The sequence below is a fragment of the Vulpes lagopus genome, chromosome 7 (assembly GCF_018345385.1).
Source record: "Vulpes lagopus strain Blue_001 chromosome 7, ASM1834538v1, whole genome shotgun sequence".
In the NCBI taxonomy this organism is placed as follows: Eukaryota; Metazoa; Chordata; class Mammalia; order Carnivora; family Canidae; genus Vulpes; species Vulpes lagopus.
In genome coordinates this window covers 37,312,049-37,336,675 of record NC_054830.1, presented here as the reverse complement: position 1 = coordinate 37,336,675, position 24,627 = coordinate 37,312,049, and the positions used below count along the sequence as shown (strand labels likewise).

The following is a 24,627-nucleotide window of genomic DNA, read 5'->3' as shown; positions in this document are numbered from 1 at the left end:
TGCCTCTCACTGACGGACTCGGAGGGATCAAAGATGACTTGTCTGGATGGGGATTGCAGCCCTCTCTCTCTACCAGCCGGAGAAACTGAAGATCACAAAAGGCAACAACTATTCCAGATTCTCCAAGGATAAAATTAGCATGACATTTTTTTAAAATGTGCCCTCTTTCCCTCCACCCCACTTTATTCCTAATAAATTGCATAATAGTGACATGGATATGTTGCATCATCACATAAGGATGGATTAGAAGATTCTCTTTTAGGCAAGGCTCACAAATTTTGTTAATATGGAATTAACTGCCAGCCTACCGTGGGGAAGCTAGAAGCGCTAGGACATGATGAGGGAGGGAAGAACCTTCTTTCTGCATCTTGCCAAAAACCAAAGAGGTCTGAGAGGTCAATTGCCCACATGAGGCACTACTCCGAGGTTAAAGAACGCAGTCATGAAGGATTTCAATCTGATATTTTTTAGTTCAAATTTCAGAATTGTTGCCCAGCACCGCCAAAAGTATTCACTCAGGCTTGAGTGGCTCAGGGGACTCTGAATCCTAACCTGCCACTGTCAACCTTGGGCAAGATGTTTAACCTTCTTACATTCGTTCTTGTGCCTATGAAATTCCTGTAAGTGATACCGCCTCGCAAGCTCTTAAAGCAAGTACCAAATGAAGACATAAAACCAAGACACCCAACATGAGACACATACTCACTAACAAAGATGCTAGTAATGTTATCAGAGCTCGATAGAATTGTTTAGGATGACTTCAAAACACCAGCTTAATATTCATATTCTTTATTACTAAAAATCTTAAGCCATAGGACCTCACCAAACTTTGGCTAGAATTTCATAGTAACAGGACAATACATGCTGAATATTAGTTGAAGTGAAAAAGTTCAATGGGAGAAGAAAAGATTCACTCCTAGCCATTGATGAGCTGGAGAGAAAATATAACGGCCTAAAAAAGAGTGGATTTTGACAAGATCATTGAATTAAATAAACAAGCCACTAAGGAAAAACAATTTACTGTATTCCCAAATCCGTATGTTTAAACAATGATTGTAAATTTTAAAATACAATTTTATAAAGGAGAAAGCAAAGCCTTGTAAAAAAAAATTAACACTATTGAATGGGAGGTTAATCCATTAAAAACCTATCCTTTTAAAATGGCCTGGTCTCAGTGAGTGATTCCAAACATCATGGCTACACAGCGGACAATTTGAAATGGGCCACAATGAAGGCAGAATGTATTTTCCTGGGCTGTATGGATTACAGTACAGTGGTTGCTAACATATTTGGTAAATCATTTATTGCCACCCTCCATAAATGTATGATTGTCACAGTTTGGCAGATGGGACCTAGGAAGACAGGGAAACTTTATTGGCTAATTTAGAAAGAAGGGAGAAATAGACCTATGAGTAAGGAATCAGAGCAGTGTTTGTGTAAAAGGAAGGAAGGATGGTAAAAGAATTTTGAGTGAAATCCCATTAGACCAAAAAGTCTTCATTTTACTTTCATCATGAGACCATGGGGGTATTTCCTTGTATTTTTGTTTTTTTAAGAGGGTGAAAATGTCTTGAAGAAATTCCCAGGGCCTCTGTCTAGAAGATACTTTACTTAATTGTAAAGTGATGCTTCAGGCCTGCCCTGATAAGAAACTTGTAAATAAGGGTAATTGAAAGAAAGATGCACATGTGTTGAATTGAAACCTAGTGATTGATGCGTGGCTGGGACAGTTTGAGTATAATTAGGCTTGACTTGGGGAATCCCTTCCAGAATGGCAGCACATGAACCAAGATTTGCGACTGCCATCATGTGCTTTGTAATACGGTGTTTCTCTTTTGCTGGGCTTTTCAAAGTCGATTGGAAGTATTAATATAACTACTTCCTAATCTCCTTCTGGAAAAATGCACCTGTATTAGTCAGAACCTTTCTGCATGTAAATGTCAAAACCCAATTCAGACTGGCTAATGAAGGGGCCGTGGGCTTGAAAGTTCCACAGTGAGCCTAGCCTCACACACAGCTGGGACCAGGCACTCATATATTGTCACCAGGACTTGGTCTAGCTCCATTTGTTTTCTGTTCTGCTTTCTTTTTATGTTGGTTTTAATCTTTGTCAGATTCCCCCCATGCTGAAGCAAGATGGCTTCTGAGAGCCCCAGATTCACATTTGTACAGCTAAGCAACCCCTGCAGAAAGAAAGAATATCTCTTCCTCAGTAATTCTAACAAAAGTCTGAATTGACTGAATGACGTGAGTCATCTACACTTGATCCAGTCACTGTGGACTAGGGGATGGGAATAGGCTCATTGGCTGGGCCGAGCCATGTGCCCACCTCCCGATTCCCCTGGCTAGAGCTGGCTCCATTGAATTCACGTACATCTAGAATACACAAGGGCCAAGTGGTTGTACCTAGTTTTCCTTTTAGAAGATAGATAAACGGATGCCCCGTAGACATTTTGCCCTGGGTCAATCTTAAAGAGGACAAGGCATGCCATGTTGTTAGTGTTCAGCCAGTCAGCAGGTATCATGGAAAAATCATTTCCCTAAGAGTCGAACAACTTGACATTCAATCCAAACTCTTTGTCTTGCTCCTTGTAAAGCTTGGGAGAACAGTATAGTACATTTCCTAGGACTTAGTGTCCTCCTCAGAAACCAGAGTCAGTTGGCCAAAAATATTTCGGCAAGTTCTGTGTTGCTGGAAAAAGTCCATGCTTCACAGTTCATCTTTGTAGTGATTTTCATATTGTACCCATTTCATAAACTGGTATGTTCTAGATGTTCCACTCCGTCTGGTGGAATTTTCTACAGTGGTGGAGTGTTCTGTGTCTGCACATGGTAGTTACTGGCCACATTGGCTGTTGGGCAGTTCAAATGTGGCTAGTATGATGGAGAAACTGAATTTTAAATTTTATTTTATTAGAATGGCTTCATACACAATTAGCTACATGTGACTCGTGTGTACCCTATTGGACACCTCAGCTCTAGATTAATGGCCAAATACAGTCACGTGATTTTGGACAAGTGACAGGAGAAGATGAGTTAAATCTTGATGTCCTGTGCCCTTAGGAGTGCTGATTAAGTGTAGTTTTCACTGATAATTTGCAGTCAAAATTAAAAAACACCGCTCATCCCAACACAGAAAGACTATTGTCTCCTTACGTATCCCCACCACCACCAAAAAAAAATTGTTAAATGTCATTGGTTGATTATTTTAGTTTTCGTGGTTCCTCATGTCTCTGCCCTACCAGGTGGTGTGAAGCAATGGAAAGAATGCTTTGTTAGGAGTAAGAAGTTTGGGGTTCTAGTGTTGGTTCTGCCGGTAACTGCTTAGATGTCTGACCTTTGGCTAGTCATTTTTCCTTCTTGGGTATGAGTTTCTCACCTGGAAAATGAGGGGGTGGGATTAAAATGATCTCTTAATCTATTCCAGAGAAAAGTTTCAGTGATTCTCAGGTTTTTTTCTTCATTCTCATGGCCAGGATGGTGGCTGAGAGTTTTCCTTATGTAGTCACAGTTGGGACAGTGGATTTCAAGAGCTAGGAGCTACTTGGGACCGTTTCTACAAATGAATTGTGGAGTGTCGTAACACTTCTCAAATTCCCACTGGACCCAAAAGAACCCTGAAAAAATCCATTTTTGCTTCGGTGTTGTTGACTGTTCTCATCCAAGATCAATCGAGAAGAAAATGAGGAACAGGTAGCATCAAACAAAGCATACCTAATTTAAAAGTTAGTTTTGTTGGAGGCGGCCTGGTTGTGCTCTTTCCTGAGTTGAAAACGCTTCAGAAAAGGTGTTGGGAGATGGGCCAAAGAACACTGAGTGAGGGACAGAGGTTATTCCAGGTGAGCTTGGGAATGTAGTTCATCATATAAAATCATAACTTCGCTCTGGTAAACCCAAAAAGGGAAATTCAGAGAGGTAAGACTTTCTTTGGTACCAGGGAAGTTAGAGTTAAAGAAGGATGTTCAGAGTGACTTCATCTGGAGAAGGTTGGATTTTGAAGGAGGAGATGAATCACAAATGAAGAGAAAGAGGAAAGAACATTGGCCAGATTTGCAAGAGCAGGTAGGAGGATTTGAAGTGTTCCAAAGGACAGTGTGGTAGGATGTGTCAAACCAGTACAGAGGGAGCGAGGCATCAGCTGGGACTGAAAAGAAACAAGATGTTTATTTGGTGATTTAATTTTGATGTTTGGTAATGACATGTGCTAATGGTGGTGTTATCGTGTGATGAGGCGGCAGAGTTAAAATGTGTACTCATGTGGCCATGCTCCTGAATTCCCATTGTAAATAAAAGCTCCTGTGCCCTGTCTCCGCAGGATCATTCAGACACAGTTGCATCTTGTAGCTTTATTTTTATTTTTTAACTGGCTATCTTTATGTATGGGAACAGTCATCTCCAGAGATTCATTTTCATTTCAAAAAACTTCCAAAGGTGTTAATTGCATTTTTCAAAACTCTTATGTAATTATTTAAAATTATTCTACCGGCACCATAAATCAGAACTTTTCCCATTATATCGCCAAGGAACATTTATGACCTGTTTAGACAGTTTTGATTTATAGGTTTAGGAAACAAGAATATAGAAACCATTGCCAGGTTTTAATTTGGAAATTTCCTTAGCCTCGTCTGTTTCTGTGGAAAGGGGAGAAAGAAAGCTGGTAGGAGACATGCTTGGGGAGATGTGGCCCCCACTAGTAATACGAAGAGGCGCACCACCCCCCTTGAAGTCCTGATTTGAAGTGAGCGATTAATGTGTCTTTCACATGTTGTATAGTTTTTGTAGGCATTACTTTTTAAGTGCTGGTTCTGTGTAACATGGTACCTAATTCTGATTGAGTTATTTAACATTATGGACATCAGTTTCCTAACCAATAAAGTGTAGATTAATACTAGGATCTCTTCACTGAATTGTGGTTAAGATTAAGTAAGTTCGCTCATTGATGCATCAAGAACATTTGTTTATGAAGGTACCTACTGAGATCCAGGCAGCATATTAGGTGCCAAGTGAGATTGGCAGGAGGAACCTGACCTCTCGGAGTCCTTTCAGTTTGGAACAGGTGATAAATGTGAATAATCCCTAACATGTAATAGGCGTTGGTAATTGTCAAATAGTAACTGTAGCACTCTGCTTTAGATGTTATGAAACCCTGGAATGCACAAATTTAGCAAACTGGTCATAACACGTCTCATGTTACATGATTCGAGGGATTTAGAGATGACAAAAATTGTGTGTGTCTGAGAAGGATGAGGAAGAGTTAATATTTTTAAGAATCATGATACACACACACACAAAAAAAGTGGTCTCAGCTGGCTGAAATTCTGAATCAGAATGAAAAAGATCTTTAATGGGAATGAATGCAAAGTGAAGACCACCATGTAAGTGTGGAATGAGAGCTCCAATTAATAGTAGTTCATGTGACAGTTAGTTAGGGGATACTTGTGAAATCAGTAGGAGCCATTCGTGACCTGGTAGGGGCTGAGGACACCAAGAACGGAATTGAGTCTCTGTCCTTCTCTGGGTGAAGCAGATGGCACCTGACCTGCCATGCTCATTTCTAGATGCTACTACATTCGAAGGCGGTTGTGGCCTTGTCTCTCACACATCAGATGCTGGCTATGTGTTTGAAACAAAACTAGAACCTAGGTAGCTTTAAAGGGAAGGGACAAGACCAAGGTGGTGCAGCTGTGGCAGAAAAGGACAGAGTGATTATGGGACAGGGATAAATCGCCTCAGCTCTTGGGATTAACTTGGCTCCTGGGTCTGTGATTCCGAGGATCCAGGTGACAAGAGAGAAGCAAAGGTCATGCCAGCTAATCCGTCTTCTGCTTCTGAAGGAGAGTGTGGGCTGTGCCCTTTCTGTAGGTTTTCCCTAATCCTTCTCTTTCTTCCTTGTGTCAGGCAAGAGGCATCAGAGGCAGAGCACAATGGAGTTGGGGACACTTTGAGCAATGAAAATCCAGTTTAAGGCTGTTCAGGTGCTGACAGCAGCTAGGGAAAGTCTTATCTCCAGTCTTATCTCCATTCAGGATTGTTTTCATGTGACCAAATTAGCAAGACAAATGAAAGATAGATGACCTTTTAAAAATCTGGGTATCTATCTCCCTTTAGCGTAATAGGTGTAGTTGTGGTATCCTTAGTGACTTGAGTTTACTCACAGTGGTAAAACCTAAAGTGATTTGCAAGATCCTTAAATCATACTTTGTATTTAGTTTGTTTTTTTCAAAAATGAAAGAATCTCCTTGATCATTGATTTCTGTAAATGGAGTGTATTTTTTTGCAAGTGAGGTCACTCAATTATAAAATTGTCATCAATAAGATTTTCTCCAAAAAATAATAATAATAATAATAATCTCCCCTCAGCTGGCAAAACAGAAATGCTTTCCTTTGTTGAACATGCACGTTACATATAGAGGTGCGTTAAAGGAAAAACTGAGGCCTATTATAATTATTAAGAGTTCATTTGAACAAAAAATCAATTTGAATTGGGCAGCACCCCCAGACATGTAGCAAACAGAAAGGAGCTCCAAGGACCGGTACAAAAGGAACGACTTTTACAGGCAGATAGGAGTGGGAACATGGAAAAAGTGGATTGGTTATTGCAGGGTACTTTCCTTTAGGGGACGGCAGGAGTCCATTAGACAGATGACCTAACTAGTGCTGATCAGATGACTCCTGTGTTGACTGGTTTAAGACTCCATTTCTGGAGAGCTGAAACTGTAATTAAGTCTCTCTCAGTTTGATGACATGGAGCTTAGCAAAAGTGAGTCCATCTGAGGCCTCCTTTGATTTTTTTGTTTTGTTTGTTTTATTTTTTCAGTTACCCCTTTTGATCAGATTCTCAGCCTAAGAGAGGAGATCAAAATTTAAGGCCTTGGTGATACTCCCCGCCCTGGAGTTACTACATTTTTTTTGTTATTTTTTGTGGGTGTCTTTTTTTATTTTTTCTTTCTTTTTCTTTTTCTTCTCCCCCGTACTCCTCTACTTCAGATTTCTGTGTGGTATTCACAGGTCATAATGCCTTTTGCTGCCTCTCTTTCTAGTAGTCACAGGTCATGAGGGTTCACATTCTGTAAGTTGGCCATTCTCTTCACTCCTTGGCTGGTGTTCTGGGCTTTAGGGAGATCATTTGCTTGGTAGTCAGTGGCTGTGAACATGCACATCAAGCTGTTGAGAGAATACAGCATATCAGGGAGACTGCTGTGATCATTATAAGCAGGCAAATTCCCAATATCTACAATGTTCTTTGGAGCCCCTGGCCTCCAAGACCTAAACTAGTCAGAATCAAACAAGTAAAATAAAGACCTTGTTGAAGGAGTCACTTTGTTAAGCCAACTAGCTTGTTCAGTGATCTCATGTGGCTGAGTCTCAACTTCCCCACAAGCATTAATCCAAGTGCAGTAAGCAGTATTGGCTCCAGCATGAATATCGCCTTACTCAGCTGAAAGATAACCAAGGACTATCCTATTATCAAGAACAAACTGGGTGAGAGTCTGAGGATTTTTGTTGGGCAGGTATTCTGTTAGTAGTAGGTTCAGGGATGGTTGCCAGAGATAAGGAGCATTGGATTCCCATGGAGTAACTGAAATTTAAAAAAAAAAAAAAAAAAAACAAGGAGCAAAAAAGCAAAAAGAATAAAGCCTTCATATTGAAGGTGAAGATCTTGATCTATGACCATAGAAGAACTGTCCACATCAAGATGCCATCTGCTTCTGAGAAGGAACCTCCTAAGTCAGTAAGTCTACATCTCTGGCTGGTGTGCCATTCCAAGAGTCTGGAGGAACTCTTTTAATTGGGAGATGAAGACCCAAGTTTCAAGTCCTTGAAATTTGACTGCCATTCGGGTTGTGAGACGGACCTGGTACTATACCTTCCAAGGAGATTTTTTTGTTTTTTTAAAGAAAAAAAAGGGAGAGAAAGTAAATGTTTAAATAAGTATATTTGACGAAATCACCTTAAGTCACAGATGGCTTAAGAGAAAAGAGAAAAAGCTTTCCTTAAATGGCAGGGTGGGGGGAGCCTTCAGGAACTAGCAATGTTTTAGAGAAAAAATTGTAAAAAAAAAATATATATATATATATATATATACATGTAAATGTATATGTATAAAAATATACATATATATATAAAATCATCCTTATCACTTTCATTCAACCCATATTCTTATTCTGTTTGAATCCAGTTTTTCATTAGTTCTAGAAATTCTCACCCATTTCAGTTTTATGATCTTGAAGTTATCAGAAACCTGTATTTTAGAGTACTTTTCTATGAATCTTTCAAAAGATAAAACACTTGGCAAAAGCATTAGAGTAAAACAATAACTGTCTGGAAATGACAAAAAGACTTAAAAATTCCCCTGGTTAAAGATCTGATGAGAGTTCATTATAACAGAATTGACAGAGAAATTTGGTTATTTCTGTGACACACAACATTTTAAGATAACTGCAATTACAACTGATAACATTATACAGGACATATCAGATTTCTAGGAATTTCACACAATTTCTAGAACACTTAAATTAATAACATGCATCCATACAAATATAAGCTAAGAAGGTTTAATATCACTTCTCATTTGATAATGCTTCCCATGTAATTTGATATGTTAAATAAACCTAATTAGTTTAATATCTCTTTTTATATGGCAAGAGAAGAAATCTTCTGAAATATTCCAGGGACCTGCAATAAAATACCAAAGTTAGTTTGAGGTCAGAAGACTTCATTTAGGGGGATCCCTGGGTGGCTCAACAGTTTAACACCTGCCTTTGGCCCAGGGCGTGATCTTGGAGTCCCGGGATCAAGTCCCACATCGGGCTCCCTGCATGGAGCCTGCTTCTCCCTCTTCCTGTGGCTCTGCCTCTCTCTCTGTGTCTCTCATGAATAAATAAATAAAATCTTAAAAAAAAAAAAAAAAGACTTCATTTAGAATTTGTTTCTGGGGATTCTGTCCAAACCTCAAAAGGTTTGAACATTTGACTAAATAGGATCACAGATCATTATGAAATAATACTAAATTATTATCTATGTAACAAAAGTAATAGTAGAAGGGGTTAACATAAATACAGAAGGTTACATACTTGGGAGCAAAACTTCAGCTCTCTTAATATTGAGAAGACTTCATTTTCTTAAGTAAATCAAAGACCTGATAGAGACAATGTGAAGCATAGTAAATTGTTTTGTAAGACACAAAATGTTTACTTTCCAGGTAGATAACTTAAAAAGTAAAGAAAAACCTTTCTCAATCTTTTATCAAAAGCAGACCAACAGTCCAAGAAAACTTTGTAGTTTTAGCAGATGAAAGACAAATAAATTTTGGTTTTACAGAAGTACATTTTTTATATTATAGTGTGGTGGGGTTTTTTTTAATATTTTATTTATTGATTCATGAGAGACAGAGAGAAACAGAGACATAGGCAGAGGGAGAAGCAGGCTTCCTGTGGGGCCACCCCGGGACCTCGACCTGAACCAAAGGCAGACGCTCAACCACTGAGCCACCCTAGTACCCCTATTATTATAGTGTGTTTTTAAAAACTTTATTATTCTAGTTGTTTAAATTACATTTTTATTTTAAATTCTTTTTCTTAAGATCTATTTATTTATTTGAGAGAGAGAGAGAGAGCACGCGCACAGGAACAGAGGGAAGGGATAGAAGGAGAGAATATCCAAGCAGACTCCTGCTGAGAGTGGCGCCCGACAGGGGTCTTGATCTCATGACCCATGAGATCAGGACCTGAGCCGAAATCAAGAATCAGATGCTTAACTGGCTGAGCCACTGACGACCCCCAGAATTCTTCACACGTAGAATTCTTAATTCTCAGTGAAAACTGAGAGTTGTGGATTGACAACTGTATAAATATTTCATCATTTCGAGAAGTATATTCTTCCTAATAGTTGATTTTCCAATGTGGCAGCATGCATGTTTACAAATAGACCCAACTATCTTTAGTTTTTCTGCAAAACAAAGCAAAAGCACATAAACTTGTATTTAGTAATTAATGGTTCAGTATTTTATCTTATTTGAAAATGATCTGGAGATCCTTGGGTGGCTCAACAGTTTGGCGCCTGCCTTCGGCCCAGTGCGTGATCCTGGAGTCCCAGGATCGAGTCCTGTGTGGGGCTCTCTGCATGGAGCCTGCTTCTCCTTCTGCCTGTGTCTCTGCCTCTCTCTCTGTGTCTCTCATGAATGAATGAATGAATGAATGAATGAATGAATGAATAAATAAATAAATAAATAAATAAATAGAGAGAGAGAGAGAGAGAGAAAGAAAATGATATAAGTAGCCAATGAGTATTATTTAACTCAACTCAGTATAACTTTAAAGTTTCAAGTCACCAGGAAGATTTTGGAAGCTATTTTTAAGTGGACTTTCATAAAGCATAATTATTGTTGAAAAGTTCCTTTCTAAGTTTTATCTTATATGTATATTTAATTTACTTGTTCTTAACAATTATATTTAGAGTAATCATGAAAATTTCGTGAGACATTAAACAGCTAACCATCATCCTAAGTTCTCTTCCTCACTGACAAATTCTCTGAGATACATTAGCTTATTTGAATTTTAGTGAACCTAAGTAAAATAAAAATAGTATATTTAATGCTGGTGACTCTAAAGATATGCCTGTCTTAATTAGACCACCGAAGTTACACTAGTTTTTGTTTTTGTTTTTTCTTCCCTGGAGATCATGCTAGGTCACATGAACTTGAAAAACATTTGGGTTCGTTGCCATACTTCTGAGAGAATACTTGATTTATATAAATACTTCTTTGTCTTTAAGCCAATTAAGTAGATAGAGGTCTTTACAAATAAATTTGGCTTTATGATCTGGAGGTAGAAAAAATATTACATATTTATAACATACATACATGGACATACATAGACAGATCTTATAGCTTACATTTTAGCTAGGGGAGAAGGCCTAATTCAGCCTGTGAATATCAGCTTCCAATTGGGCCAAACTCTAGCCATAAAGTTACTTATACAAAACAAAAATCCCCTCAAGCACCTTGTGAGATTTCAGCTGGGACAAACTGTATTCCTGGCTATACTGAACACTCCCTTGGACCAAAGTGTATCCCAAAGAAGGTGCAGAAGGTACAAACTTCTCAAGATCCAGAGTCACTCCTAAAGACAACCAAAAGAAAGGAACACTTAGACAATCCCCCTGAGAGCTGGCAACAGTCAGTAAGACCCCGGCTGGGCTGCAAATAGAGTGCAATCCACATTTCTGCAGCCAAATTTTGGAGGTCCTCCAGCCCTGTGGTTGCCCAGCCAAGTTCTCAGGACACAAAACAAGACAAACAAGGAGGCAGTAGCTGTCCCTAGGAGAGAAAGGATTATAACCAGTGGGTACTTCAAAGCAAATTCATAAGTCACAGTTCAAAGATCTAATTCTTACATATGTTTTTTGCCTGCCAATATGAATTTTGAAAGGAAGGGACAATGTGAAATTTTACTTTCCTCGCTCAACCAGGCATCCCAGAGATACGGGAAAACTGACCCTCTTAAGAATTCTCACCCTTTGTCAGCCTCTGCCAGTATTCCCAGGATCCCCTCTGTAGACTCTGGAGGAAGTAGGGGGTTCTGGTAGGTCTCGTCCTAATCACCAGAAACTGTAGAGTGTGAGAGGTGATTTTTCCATTTATTCTTTTATACTGAGTACTTGGGCATGATGCCTTTTTCTCTAAGACACCTTCATAAATGGATAAGGTTTAAAGTTGTCCACCGTGGCCTTTATAACTCAGCACTATCTTTGGTAAGGTTAATTCACTCATTCAGCCTTAAAACAAAATTTTATTCACCTAAGGTCTCACATTGGACCTAGTCCAGCTGAAGCCATACCCAGTCTGTCCCCAGACCCAGTCTGCTTTCCAAGTTGGACCCAGTCTGGCCCCAAAACCTTCAGTCCGGTTTCTAAGTCAGACCCGGTCTGGCTCTGGCTAGAAAAGCAATGTTCAGATAATACCTGAAATTCATAACATGAAAACTGTAGAGCTAGGATCTCAGATGAACTTACCCACCTCCTCTAGAGGCAGAGAGAAAGTAGCAAGCCCAGGGATCTCGGCAGTACCCATGTCTCATTGCTAACTGCTCCTGAGGATTATGGGCAGAGGGGTCTCCTTCAAATCCCTCTTCTGATGGAACTGTTAAAAGATAAACTGAGGCATATTAAAAATTTTAAGAGTTTATTTGAGCAGAAATCAATTTGAATTGGGTAACATCCAGTCTAGTGGATAGAAAGGAGCTCCAAGGAGTTACACAAAATGAAAGGCTTTTATAGGCAGAAGGGAACAGGAACAAGGGATTTAGACAAGGAAAAAAGCAAGGTGCTTCCTGCCAAGTTCTTTCCTTTGGGGGATGGCAGGGTCTATCAGGCAGATTACTTGACAAGTGCTGGTCAGGTGATTCCTGATAGACTGGTTTAAGATTCCGTTTCTGAGAAAGCCGAAACTGTAGCTAAGGCTCAGTATGGGGGTGTGGAGCTTAGCATACGCAACTCCATTTTGGGCCTGTTGTCTTGCCTTGTTTTTCAATAGATGCTATTATTTCACATGTACCTAGTTGCTTTTTCCTTAGCACTTTGCTAGATACCACAACTAGAGAAAAATAAAAGAATGCAGAATTTGTCTCTTGGAGTTTATAGAGAGAGTATAATGTGTGAAACATAAATGAAATGCAAAAGAAGGGGAGAGGAAAGAAGCCATTAACTCATTCACTTGTTTATTCATTTGTTTATAAATCAATCAGATATTTGTTAAGGGGCCCTTATGTACAAGGCACTTTTTTTGACATTTGATGCGCTAATGCAACATTTGATAGACTGCAGAAATTACTGGCATAGACTGTGAATGCTGCAGTTCGTTAGAACTGTACTGCATGTACTACCCCAAATTGAGTTCCCATAGTGGTGACATTGGCCAAGCGAAGTGGAGTAAACTTTTGCACTCTCTTGCGTGTGCGTGTGTGTGTGTGTGTTTCTGTCGAGGAGCATAATTTGCCTGATGGAGGAATGGTTTTTGTATAGACTTGGCTCCTTTCTCCTCGAACATTCAGTTTGCGGAAGTAGACGGGTCGTCACTTGTCCTTTCTGCCCCTTCTTCCTTGAAAAGGAGCAAGTGAGTGAATAGAAATTAACAAGCGCGCCTTCGCCCCGCACAGCTAGGCTGCCTTCAGAAAAAGCTCACTGAGACTAGACCTCATGGTCCAGTGATTGGAGCCTTGCTGCCAAGAGGGAGTGATCAGTGAAAGACCAGTGGAGGTCCTGTCTGTGCTGGTCTTGTGAAAGTTCATTTCCTGTCCTCCGGGATTAGTGTAAATCCTTAATGTTTTCCTGTATGGATGGGAATTCTCTTCATGCTTTTGTTCTAACTAATTGCATAATAAGATATCCATATCTGACACAATGTTATTTAAATGTTTTCATGACCAAAATACCGAATCCTTGAGTCCATGCTTCGTAACATTATGCTAGTGGTTCCGAAACCCCGGTTATAATATGGACTCATCTTCTGGAAAATTGCAGAGGCATATCACAGATTCACTCAATCAAAATCTTGGGGTCAGAAACTTCAGAATCACAGGGTGAGAGCATGCCAGGATAGGAATAAAGAACCTCAAATTCTGCAAACTTAAGGGATGTGTGTGTCTTTGAGTTAGCTAAAGTCAAGGCTAAAAGAGATCATATTAAATATTGGCCATGATATAGATGCAGAACAGAGACCATGCGCAAAACAGGAAGAATGGGAGAGGAAGAACTGAATAAATTTTTGAGATAGGAGGAACAGGTAAAATTGGGGGAAACACGGAAAACTGATCTCAGAGGAAAGGAGATATAGTATGAATTATAATTGCCCCAGCCCTTGCAAGTATTTCACAGTTCCCTGATGTGTAACCTCCCTCGTGAACACTTGCACATTCTGTTCCCAATAGCTGAAAATGTCTTCCCCACACTGCCTGCCCTACTACCTGGGACAGAGCTTTATCCTTAAATATCCAGCCCAATCTTTGTCTTACAAGTCCCCTTTCCTCTATGCCCAGGAAGGAACCCCTCTTCTCTACTCCCTGCCCGTGTATCTTTTTTTTTCAAATTAAACGAATCATGAAATTATGGGTGGTGGTATGCCTTGCGCTCTGGAAGCACTAAGATTGGGTTCTGTTCCTTACCTTGGATAGTGTAAACATTGGAAACTTTGAAAAGAACCTTAAAAATCAACATATTGGGTCATTACAATTGAGTGCGAGCTGAGTAATCTCTGGAGCATGGAATGCAAACGCTCTCCTTCCCAGAGACGATAGTAGCAAAATATTGTATAATCATAGGGTTGAGGGTTCCATAAATTAGGTCTCATGTCAGCTGACCCCAGTGTTCTCAGCACTCAGGGCAGACCACTCCTTAGATTATTCCAGTGGGTCCTTAAGAATTCATTTAACAAACCACCAAACTCCTATGCACATTCAGGTGATGAATTGGCTAGTGGATGTGGCATATCCACTAACCTGGAGATTGAAGCTGGGTTGCCATTTTGCCTTCTGGGGAAGATTCTTGGTCTAGGACCTTGCGATCTAGGGTTGAAAAAAACAGTGACAAGCAAATGTCTTCTTCCATTGTTAAGATTAATTGGATGTAAGAGTTTTTGCTTAAATCCTGGCATTACAACCTCAGTAGCCTCACAGAAAAATGAGTCTGAGATAGTAAAGAAATACTTTGGGGGTGCCTGTGTGGCTCAGGCGGTTAAGGGTCTGCCTCCAGCTCAGGACATGATCCCAGGATCCTGGGATCAAGCCCCACACCAGGCTCCCGGGGTCAGCGGGAAGCCTGCTTGCTTCTCCCTCTGCCCTCTGTCCCTCTCCCCCACTCATGTTCTCTCTCGTTCGCTCTGCTCTCTCTCTCTTAAATAAATAAATAAGTAATCTTTTTTTTAAAAAAAAGAAATATTATGCCTTTGGGTATTTCATTATAGCAGAAGGAGGAAATTGAAGGAAAAGCAGTGTATAGCAACAATAATAATAAGGGAAAACATTAGCATGTTTACAGTGTGCTGGGCACTGACCCATTCTGTGTCATTTAGTCCTTATTACAACCCTCTGGGAGGAGAACTACTATTAGGTTTTGTTTGTTTGTTTGTTTGTTTGTTTGTTTGTTTGTTTTATGGAGGCGGAAACCAAGGCCCACAGAGACTGGTAATTTACCAAAAGCAGTCAGGCAGTGGTGCAGTCAGGGTCAGAACCCACGGCAGACTCTCTCCAGAACTACCACACTAAACTGTCTAGGTGCCTTTTATAATCAGGAACAAAATCAGCCCCAATACTAGGGGTGTTTTATCTTTACATCTGAGTTGCCAGGAGAGCTTGGGCATCATCCAGGCCAGGGTACAGCCCACTGCCATGTGTCCAGTAATGTGTTTGAAGGAGATGAGGGGAAAAGTCTGTCTCTTATCTCAGCAGTGGAAGCTCCTCACTCAGGGAGAGGCAATGAGAATGCACGAGCCCCTTGTCCTCGTCCTGCCAGACTCAGGGGAACTTCCACATGCATGTGGTCCGCCTGGCTTGGCACTCTGGACTTGGATAAGAAGCACAGGAGGCTATCAGAATTTTACCTTTATATTTCAGGTTCCAGTCATGCGGACCAATCAGTGACTGTTGGTCACATTCATTTTCTAAGGAAGTAAAAGTAGAAGCAGCCTCTTTGTTGTGCCAGGCTTAATTTCAGCCCCCAGCCCTGTCTGCAGCTTGGCAAGGTGGGGCAGGAACAAGCTTGGGAACAATTCAACTCCTAATTCTCCCCATACTGGCGGTGAGACATTGGTTAAGTGATTTCAACTCTCAGAGCCTCAGGATCTTCATCTGTTAAGTGGGCACAGTAATACTTCCTTCATAGGGTCTCACAGGGTCTATTACCACCAGAGGATCAGAATAAGGGCTTTTGAGTTGTTTGCCAAACTGCATTTTCCCCTCTCTTTGTTCCCCAACTTACCATAGACGTTGTAGTGTCCAGGAATGCTGAACTCTAAAATTGTACTTATATTTTTAAACTAGTTTTATATGTGTTTTATGTTTGACCTTAATTATAAGCCATCAGATGCCTAAAGCATAGTCCTCTGCTAGTGTAAAATGTGTATCGGGTGCATAACAAGCAATCAATAATGATAGTTGTTGTTCAAGAAACCATGGAGAGTATCTCATGTGTTTTTCTCTTTGTGTAGGTGAAGTGTGTAGGCTCAGACGGGTGAGGTGACTTGCCCACAATTGCACTATTAATTCATGACAAAGTCATTAATAGGACCCTATGTCAGATCCCAGTGCTCCTACATCATCTCAGGGTTAGACAGACTGCTTGAGGGCATTTAGGACTAAAAAAAAAATCTGCCTACGTCCTTTGGAGCTTGTTGGGTGAGTCCCAATACTTGGAACCGTTTGGAAACTGCATGAGCCTCCAGTGAGTGGGAAGTAGAGACGGGCAACCTCGTACCTTGATGCATGCTTCAGATCCTGCTCTGGAGTGTTTACACACATCCCTCTTCCCAGCTTCTCTGTGGCACTCCCTGCCCCCGCTATAACTTTTCTCTAGAAAAGAAGACGAACCTTTGGATTCTTTTATAGGGTCTCTCCGAAAGATAGGGGTGTGTGTGAGTGTATATATGTGTGTGTAAAATCGGTGACTATTAAGGAAAGAAAATCCATGCAGGGCTCCTGAAAATGTTTTCCGTGTTGCAGTTTCTATGCCACACAGTGTGGAAGGCAATTATCTTTGGAGGGGATTCCACAGCCCTGCGCGGGCTTCCCCGGCGTAAGATTTATTGTCGGCTGGATTGGGTGTTCTTTATAAGAGCATTTACTCGGCATCTAAAGCGCTGTCAAGAGTGCTACTTCCTGAATGCTTTTGAGGTTGCAACTGCTAAGCTTCATTTTCCCGTCTTGGAGATATATTTTTGAAATGGTATGCAGGGATTTGTAAGGCCTCGTGCTTCCCATTGACACTGACAGGAGCTGCACCGTTAAACCCTTGCACACTGCTGCGGAAATTTACCCCCTAATGCCCAGAGCCCTCCTGCAGGCTCGTCTGGCCCGCACGTGCAGAGGGTTCCCGGAGTGGGGAGAGGGCATGGGAGCGCGTCCCGTTGTTTTGTGTAAGTCATGCCAGCTAATCAATCTCAAAGTTAACTGTTTTCTTATTTAAACAAAGGATAGGGGAAAGCTCTTCTTTGGCTTTTTTTCCCCCCTTCTTCTTTATAAGGATCTTATGAATGCCAGAGGAAAACTCGAGCTACGACTCAGCTAAATATACTGTATCATGAAACCTTAGGGACCACTGAATTGGGAACAGTGGCCCTTTACTGCTAAGAAGGTGTTTTATTGAAAATGCGCCGACATGCTCTCCCCGGAGAGTGCGCAAAAGAGAAGGCAAGATGCCCGACAGTAATACAGGTTGTTCTCTTAGGCAAGCTAAAATGTAGAGTTTGGCACTCCTGGGCTGTGATCCGGCAGGCAATAGAATAGACGAATGTGCATTTTTACATTAAAAGTGCCATATTTCACCAGCGGTGCCCCTCCCCCCCACCGTTTTTTAAGTGTCTTAATTTATATATTCCAGTTAACAGTTCATTACACGTCCTTTTCGCTCCAGCTTTTAAAAGTTGTCTTCTGAATAAATTGAGGTAGTCAAAATTTCCTAATCCTGGCAGGCTTACCAGCAGAGGGCAGGCGTAAAGAAGGTTTTGATATGAGGGTGTGTCAACCTAGGGTCACAGGAGGGTGGCGTTGCAATGGGAGGGAGACCTGTGAGCATTGTTCAGAGGGCAAGATGCAACACGCTCCCTCTGCCTCTTTCCAGGCCTGCTGCACACCCCAGGTCCCTGGAAAAGCTGATTTTACTAAATAAAGGTGGCCAGTTGCCTTTATCAGATATTCAGCGATTTCTACATAATTAAACGTTAAAAAAAAATTCAAATGTCATTTCACCCCCCAAAAGCCATCTATTCTTTCCCCTTCACTGACCCAGTTCTTGTTATGCTTAAAACCGAGGGTTTGTGTGGGGGTGTGCCATAAATGCTGTTACTCTTTGGAGAGGAAATACGGACTCACACTTGATGGTGGTAAGGATTTATTTTTCCTGATACCTGAAGGACAAAGCTCTTTGGGAAATGCTCTCCTGCCCCAAAACATGTACCTTTCCGAGAACTTTGCACACTTCAGTGTAATCTGTTCTAACCTTATGGCAGAAGCCGTCCACTAATACATTTTACATTATATTAAAACAAGGGATTATGTTTTATCGTAAATGAGAGAATAATTTGTTGCAGTCAGTCAGATGCAGACTTAGGGCAGGATGTTGCCATTTGTCTTTCTGCATATGATTTTGTTTACTCGTGATTACACATGCTTTTGTTTTCTGAATGTCTTTACATTTAGAGCGAGGAAGGGTTGGAGGGGATAAATGTTTTCTGTAGCTTATTTCCCCATCATGTTCATAAGCCACTTGAATGTTGACATGTTACCGTGTATATATAAATTAACTAGGAGCACTGGCATTACAAAACGTTGCATTAAATGAAGATGCTCATGGCCATTTGGAGGGTGTCGGAAAGAGAAATTTAAGCTCCTTTGGAACAGTGGGAACTCACAGTCTTTTCCCGTGGCCACGCAGGCACACAGACCAAAAACAACATAATTGACAACTGTATGGTCAACAAAGACATAAGAGAGACATAAACAATATCGACACGGAGCTGACTGCCTTAGCTCCCTGTAGATGGATGATGTATTAATTTATATTTTTAAGTAAAAGCACTTAAATCAAGAAAGGTTCCTTGGAGACAAGTGCCCAAATCTCAGAATTCGGTCATTGGTGTTACAATTTAGTACTTGTAATTGGCAGCTGGTTGGCGGTCTTCGGAGACATCAGAAAGACTAAAGCAGGGCTCCCTCTGGAGAGACTCACTTCCCTGGGCAGGTCATCAAGCCTGTGACTACTATGAGGGAAGAAATTCTGTATTCCTGCCCATTCACCCTTTTCTCTCTAGCAACAGTCACTTGGTCACATTTCTTTAAGTTCCTTCATTTCAGGATACATGTTTTGGGTATTCCCCTAAATTAGTTAGAAAAGGAAGAGTAAGTGTTAATGCAAGCATTGTTTGGAAGAAGATGGGCAATTGAATTATACCCTTGGCCTCTTGTCACACAGTTGATTTTTCAACCCATCAAATTGTTCATCAATTTTTATTTCACTCACTCTGGCAGATGAACTTTCTGGCGACAGAAATTACAGTAGTTACCTCTGAGAACATGGTAGCCTGACTGACTTTATCAGAGCAGGTCTCCCACTCTCAACGTCGCTGGAAATATGTGGGCCAGTGTCTATTTACATATCCATTCCCTGGTTATTTCCAAGCAGCTTCTGGCAAAGCAGGACCTCCGTTGGAGCTGAGGGCTACGTGGACCAGGCACTGTGGCCCGTGTCTCCTTCCCTGCCACGCCATTCATCAGCATTTGGAATAATGTCCTGACAACATGCTCCTTCCGACTCTTCATTGAATACATCTTCTTTCCATCCACAGCGCTGAATGGGCAGTAAAACCTTTCACTTTCTTCTGCATTCAAGGCTAAGGCTCAGCAGAACCAAGTATAATACATGATTTTAGTCCCAGGTGTGTTATTTGGTGGTTAGAGTTTGGTGTGGGATCATAGTAATCTATTCTTAAGTACACAGCCAGCTGCACAATGGACTCATTTAGCAACTGACAGGTTTCTTAATATGTGGTGTTTGAACAAGGACTGTATCTGTTGTGGGTGTTAGGATGTGGGCATCAAAAATATTTTTAAGTATGGTATTTAGCATTTCCTTCACTCTTCCTTAAACATTAGCCTTTTCCCCCCCTGGGTATTCATTTTATGTTATCACGGCCTTTCTTTTTCTGAAACTATCCAGTATCTGCTTCCCCTTGTGGCCCGTGGTATGTATCTGCTAGGTATGTTTGATTCTTACAGGGGGAAAAAGGAAATCACTGTTGGCTTTCTGAGCCTCAGTTTTCTCCTCTGTAAAGTGGGGATTGCACTTTCTGTTCAAGTTAGGACAACTAAGTGAGACCCTGTGGCTAAGTAACCCATTCTATAAAGCGCGCACCATCCAGATGCTACTTTGTTTGGGTGGGAGGCATTGCTTTCTAACCTGGCCTTTCAAAAGTGACCTGGCACTTGCGGTGATGAATAAATTACATTAGCTGAGTCTTCTACGTTGTAACCACGGGTTTTAACATTATACATGGTACTCCAGGAGTGAAAGGGTTTAGTTCTCACAGAATCCCAGAAACAGCACAGGTCGACAGGACCACATGGAATGGGATCCTGAGAGAGTCCTGAATTAATCAAAATGGCCTGGGCATATATACAGCTTATCCAGGTTTATCACTGATGCTTCATTTCCTTGCCTAGAAGTAGTGTGTGAGTCACCACGTCATGTTTGGAGAGAGGGAGGGAAGGGCTCCAGGTGGCCTCTGAGTTAGCTTGCTAAATTACTTCCCTCTCCAAACTGTCACCTCCCCCCCCCCATCCAAACCATCAGTCCTTTAAACACCACCTCCCCAAGGGGCCTTCCCAGACCTCTCCAGCTCACTGATCTCCCTTTTCTCTGTGGTCCCATGGTGCTTAAAGCCACCCCTGTGCAATTTAGTGCTTGTGTAACCAGCGCATTGCGTCACTCTCTAATTATTTTGTGTAAGGCTGTCTCCACAGACTGGCTCATCAGCGTCTGTAATGTTTGTTGTTTGCTTGTTTGTTTGTTATTTGTTCTGATGCTCCTGGAGACTTAGCTGATAAACACTGACCTGCAAAGGAGTTGGTCCAACTTGTAAAAGCATGCATGAGTTTTATGGATGCCTCATGAAGAACTTGGCTTTGAAAAACATGAACTGCCTCCTCAAAGTGCACCCCATTTTGTTCACAGACCTCAAATCTCAAATTAATTTTAAGACCTTTGAAAACAATCATGTATTTTGAAATGACCATTTCTACTTTCTCACTGCGCATTGGTTGGAGAGAACTTCCTATATTTTTATTTCCTGTCTTTGGGGCCCTGGCAGCCCCTCCCGGAAGAGTGCCTTGTCTCTTTAAGAGTCAGAACTCTACTAGATTCATGGTACCTTCTGGCAGATTTAAGGCCCCTCTCCCCAAAAAAAGAACGCCCTTGGTCCGCCGTTGAATATTCATGAGAGGGTGGGGTCACATTTTTGTGACCTGAAAAATGCCATTAATAAATTTGTTGCCTGACACAAAAACACTTTAGGGTGGAGAGCGACCTGCCATGCACCCATTTAACATCTGATCATAAGTTGACAGTCAACTGAAGCTTTTGTCTCTTTTGCAGCCAGATTAATGGGGAAATTGTCTGCTCTCCCGCTGACCTTATTGAGATTCAGGCATTTGCTTGATTGGAAATATTATCAATATGCTTTGTGGTTTGTAGTAGTAATCTGCATTAAACGCCTCAAATAGGAAAAAACAAAAACAAACAAAAAAAAAAAATGAAAACCTTCAAGTAAAACTCCTGAAATTGCTGGGCTAGGATTTGTGGTCCATTTGGGGTTCTTTTTTTTTTTTTTTTAATTGGGGGGAAAACACGGTGGTAGTCATTGAAGTCACTACTTTTCCTCGAATATTTTGAGAGAAGTGATAAAAATGTTAGAGTTTTTTTTTTTTTTTTTTAAGTACAGGCCAAGAAGTCTCCCTCTCCATTTAAAGATGATAAATAGCTGCCGAGAGTGATTGAATTAACCTGGCATTCAAATCGTGCCAGTTGAGCCAACAAAGTTTTCAACCTACTGGTGACTTTTTTTTTTTTTAAACAAAAAAAAAAAAAAAAAAAAAAAAAAAAAAAAAAACACACTCTACTCAGCTTTAAATAGCCTGAAAGCGCCAGGGACTATTTCTGATTAGAGGTCATCTCCCAGCGCTCGCGGAGAGTAGTAGCTTTTGTTGTCGCTGTTGTTGCATAAATAAGAAAGGAATTTAAAGAATCATCTCTTAGCGAACTTGGGGCAGATGCCTCCTGGAGCAGCTGTCGTTGCAGAGGGGAAGCAGCTCGGTTCAGCGACGAGGCACGTTTGGTGGTTATTTATTTCAGCCCCGGTGCCGGGCTGGTTTCCCCTCTGCGCGCACCGGCACACTTTGGCGAGCCCGAGTCCCGGACCGAAAGGAGGTGGGGAGCGACCTGGGGCGGGCCTGGCGCGGCCGAGGGATGGGGCGGGGGGGGGGGGGGGAGGGGGAGGCGGGGATGCGGCGGTGGCCGAGCCTCCGCTGCACCGTGGCGGCGAAGCGAAAGTTCCGTGCGGAGGCCGTTTTCGAGGAAAGCGCTCGGAGGCGGCCCCGCACGCGTCCCCCTTGGCGATTCCCAACAGTTGCTCGGAGCAGCCGGGCGTGCGCAGGGCGCGCGCGGGGTCCCCTGCTCCGCGCGTCGGGCCGGGCTGGTCTCGAAGGTTAGAGACCAACTCTTTTGTCAGTTTGCAAAGACGAAACACACGCGCGGAGCCCCCTGCAGGGGAGCCCCCTGCGGAGCCCAGCTGGCGGGAGGGATGCGCGCAGGGCCCGGCTCCCCAGACGTCAGCCAGAGGCAGGTCAAAGGGTTCACTGCAATTAAGAGGAGTTGCTCCGCGGACAAAAGCAGGGTCTGGCCAGCGCGTGGTTTCACCTGCCGCGCGGAGGGGGCCGGGGCGCGCGGGCGCGGGGAGCGGGCGCGGGGCGCGGGGCGCGGGCGCGGGGAGCGGGCCGCGGAGCCCATTGTGTGGGGCGCGGCGCGGCGCGGCGCGGGGTGTTTAGAGGCGGGTTGTGATTGGTGGAGCAGGGCGGGGCGGGTGGGCGCGGCGCGGCGCGTCTGTCAGCCCGCGAGCCGGAGCGCCCCTGCGCGCGTGCAGTCCGCCTGCACCGAGGCCGCCGGACCCCACGCCCGGCCCGCGCGGGCGCCCCGAGCCGGCTCCGCGCGCCTGGCGGCTACATGGAGAGTGTCAGGTTGGTCCCCGCGCTTGGTCCCGGCCGTGGCGCTCGCCTTCCCCGGGCTCCGCGGCGCCGGCTTCCTGGGGCCTCTCGCTGGGGAAGGTTTGGAGCGCCCGAGGGTTTCCAAGTTCAGTCCTTTTTTTTTTTTTTTTTTTTTTTTTTCCTTTTTTTTTCTTTTCCTTAAAGAAAAAAAAAATAATGATAATAACAACAGTCGCTGTTTACCAACTTGGGTGGGAGTTGCGCTCTGGGAGTGGAGGCGGGGGGGGGGGGGGGGATGGAGGAGCTGCAGGCCTGTGCGTCCCGGAGAGGAGAGAGGCTTTCCCCCTCTTGCTCTCTCTCCCTTTTTTTTTTTTTTAATGTTCATGGGTGGGGTGTAGTTCAGAGTTGGAGGAAGTCCTGCTCGTGTGGCTCTCGCTCTCTTTTTCGTTTGCGATCAGTTTTCTGCGGGTCTGGCCTTCACGCAGCCACTTTGGTAAAAGCCCTCGCCATCACTCCGTTTCGGGATGGGGGGGGGCAACGTATCTGGGCTGTGATGTATGTCACTTTGAGAGCGTGTGAAAGATACAAGGAGCCTTCCCTCTGCGTGTCACCCGTGCGGGGTATTGCTTTGCTTCTGATAGTTTTGTTTCTATATCTGTCTCGGGCTATTTTCAGCCTGGCTGTTCGAATTCAAGGAGTTCACACACAGCAAAAGGAGGGGGGTGGGAGTGTGGGGTGGGATGGGGAGCGGGATGGGGGCGGGTGGAGGGGAGGGCTCAAGCCCCACCACCAAAACAGGCCGGCGAGGGAAGGGACACCCTGGCAGGTTGGGGAGTCTCCAGCGTCTGTTGCATTACTTTGCCGGTTCATTAAGTAGGGAGCAGGGTTTGGGTTCGGACGTGCAGGCGACTGAAGGATTGCCACGGGGTGCTCCCATCTTCCTGGGCTCTGAATGGAACTAACTCAACTGTCAAAACTGCCTGAAAGACGGTCAGTGGAAAGGAGACTCCCTCACCCTCCTCCCCACCCCCCCAACCCCAACCCCAAGAGTTGTGATGGGAAGGAGGGGGGAACCTTTAGGAAGTGGGTGGTAAAGTTTTAGAGCAAAGTACATATAGACTCTTCCTCTTTGGGATTAACTCCTTCAAGGCCTACCAGTTAGAAGGAAAATTTAATAGTTTTGTATTCTTGTCCACACAGACCAAATGTTCTAATCAAGCCAATTCAAAAATGCAAATCACCTAATTTCCATAGATTCCAACATTCTGAAAGTGACACATTTGGGGGAAAAATTAAGCCTGATAACAGGAAATGTGAATCATACTATCAATGACTAATCTGCTTAAGAGAAAAATAAGTTACATTTATTTTATCATTAGGAAGTCAGTGTTAAAAGAAGCCAGTTTTTAAAATATTTTTTGTTATTATTTTTCAGTTTAAATCAAGTGTAGTTTATATATATATATATATATATATATATATATATATATATATATATATAAAAGCGGTTAAATCAAGTGTAGTTTATATATACATATATATAAAAGCGGCCGGGTATTGCTTTTTTGTTCGTTTGTTTGTAATAGATTTTCTAAGAGGAATGTGTATGTGCAATCAGAGGTGGTTATGTGGTAAAGTGTTCGAGCTAGCATGTCATTGTCAAAGACCT

The 24,627-nt window shown here is 42.6% G+C and overlaps 1 protein-coding gene across 14 annotated transcripts in view; it reads left to right on the top strand.

The window, feature by feature from the left end:
* FOXP1 (forkhead box P1) overlaps nucleotides 1-24,627 on the top strand; it is a 581,933-nt gene that overhangs the window by 453,796 nt on the left and 103,510 nt on the right. Inside the window, exon 1 of one of the 14 annotated variants that reach the window (XM_041764648.1) lies at nucleotides 21,702-22,185. The exons of 9 other annotated variants lie outside the window; for them this stretch is intronic. The gene's annotated coding sequence lies outside the window, so the exon portion shown is untranslated. Of the gene's footprint in view, nucleotides 1-21,701; nucleotides 22,186-22,252; nucleotides 22,463-22,854; nucleotides 22,992-23,302; nucleotides 23,452-23,709; nucleotides 23,949-24,627 lie in introns of those variants that run through there. 4 more of the 14 variants (XM_041764650.1, XM_041764647.1, XM_041764651.1 and 1 more) reach the window with 4 other exon arrangements.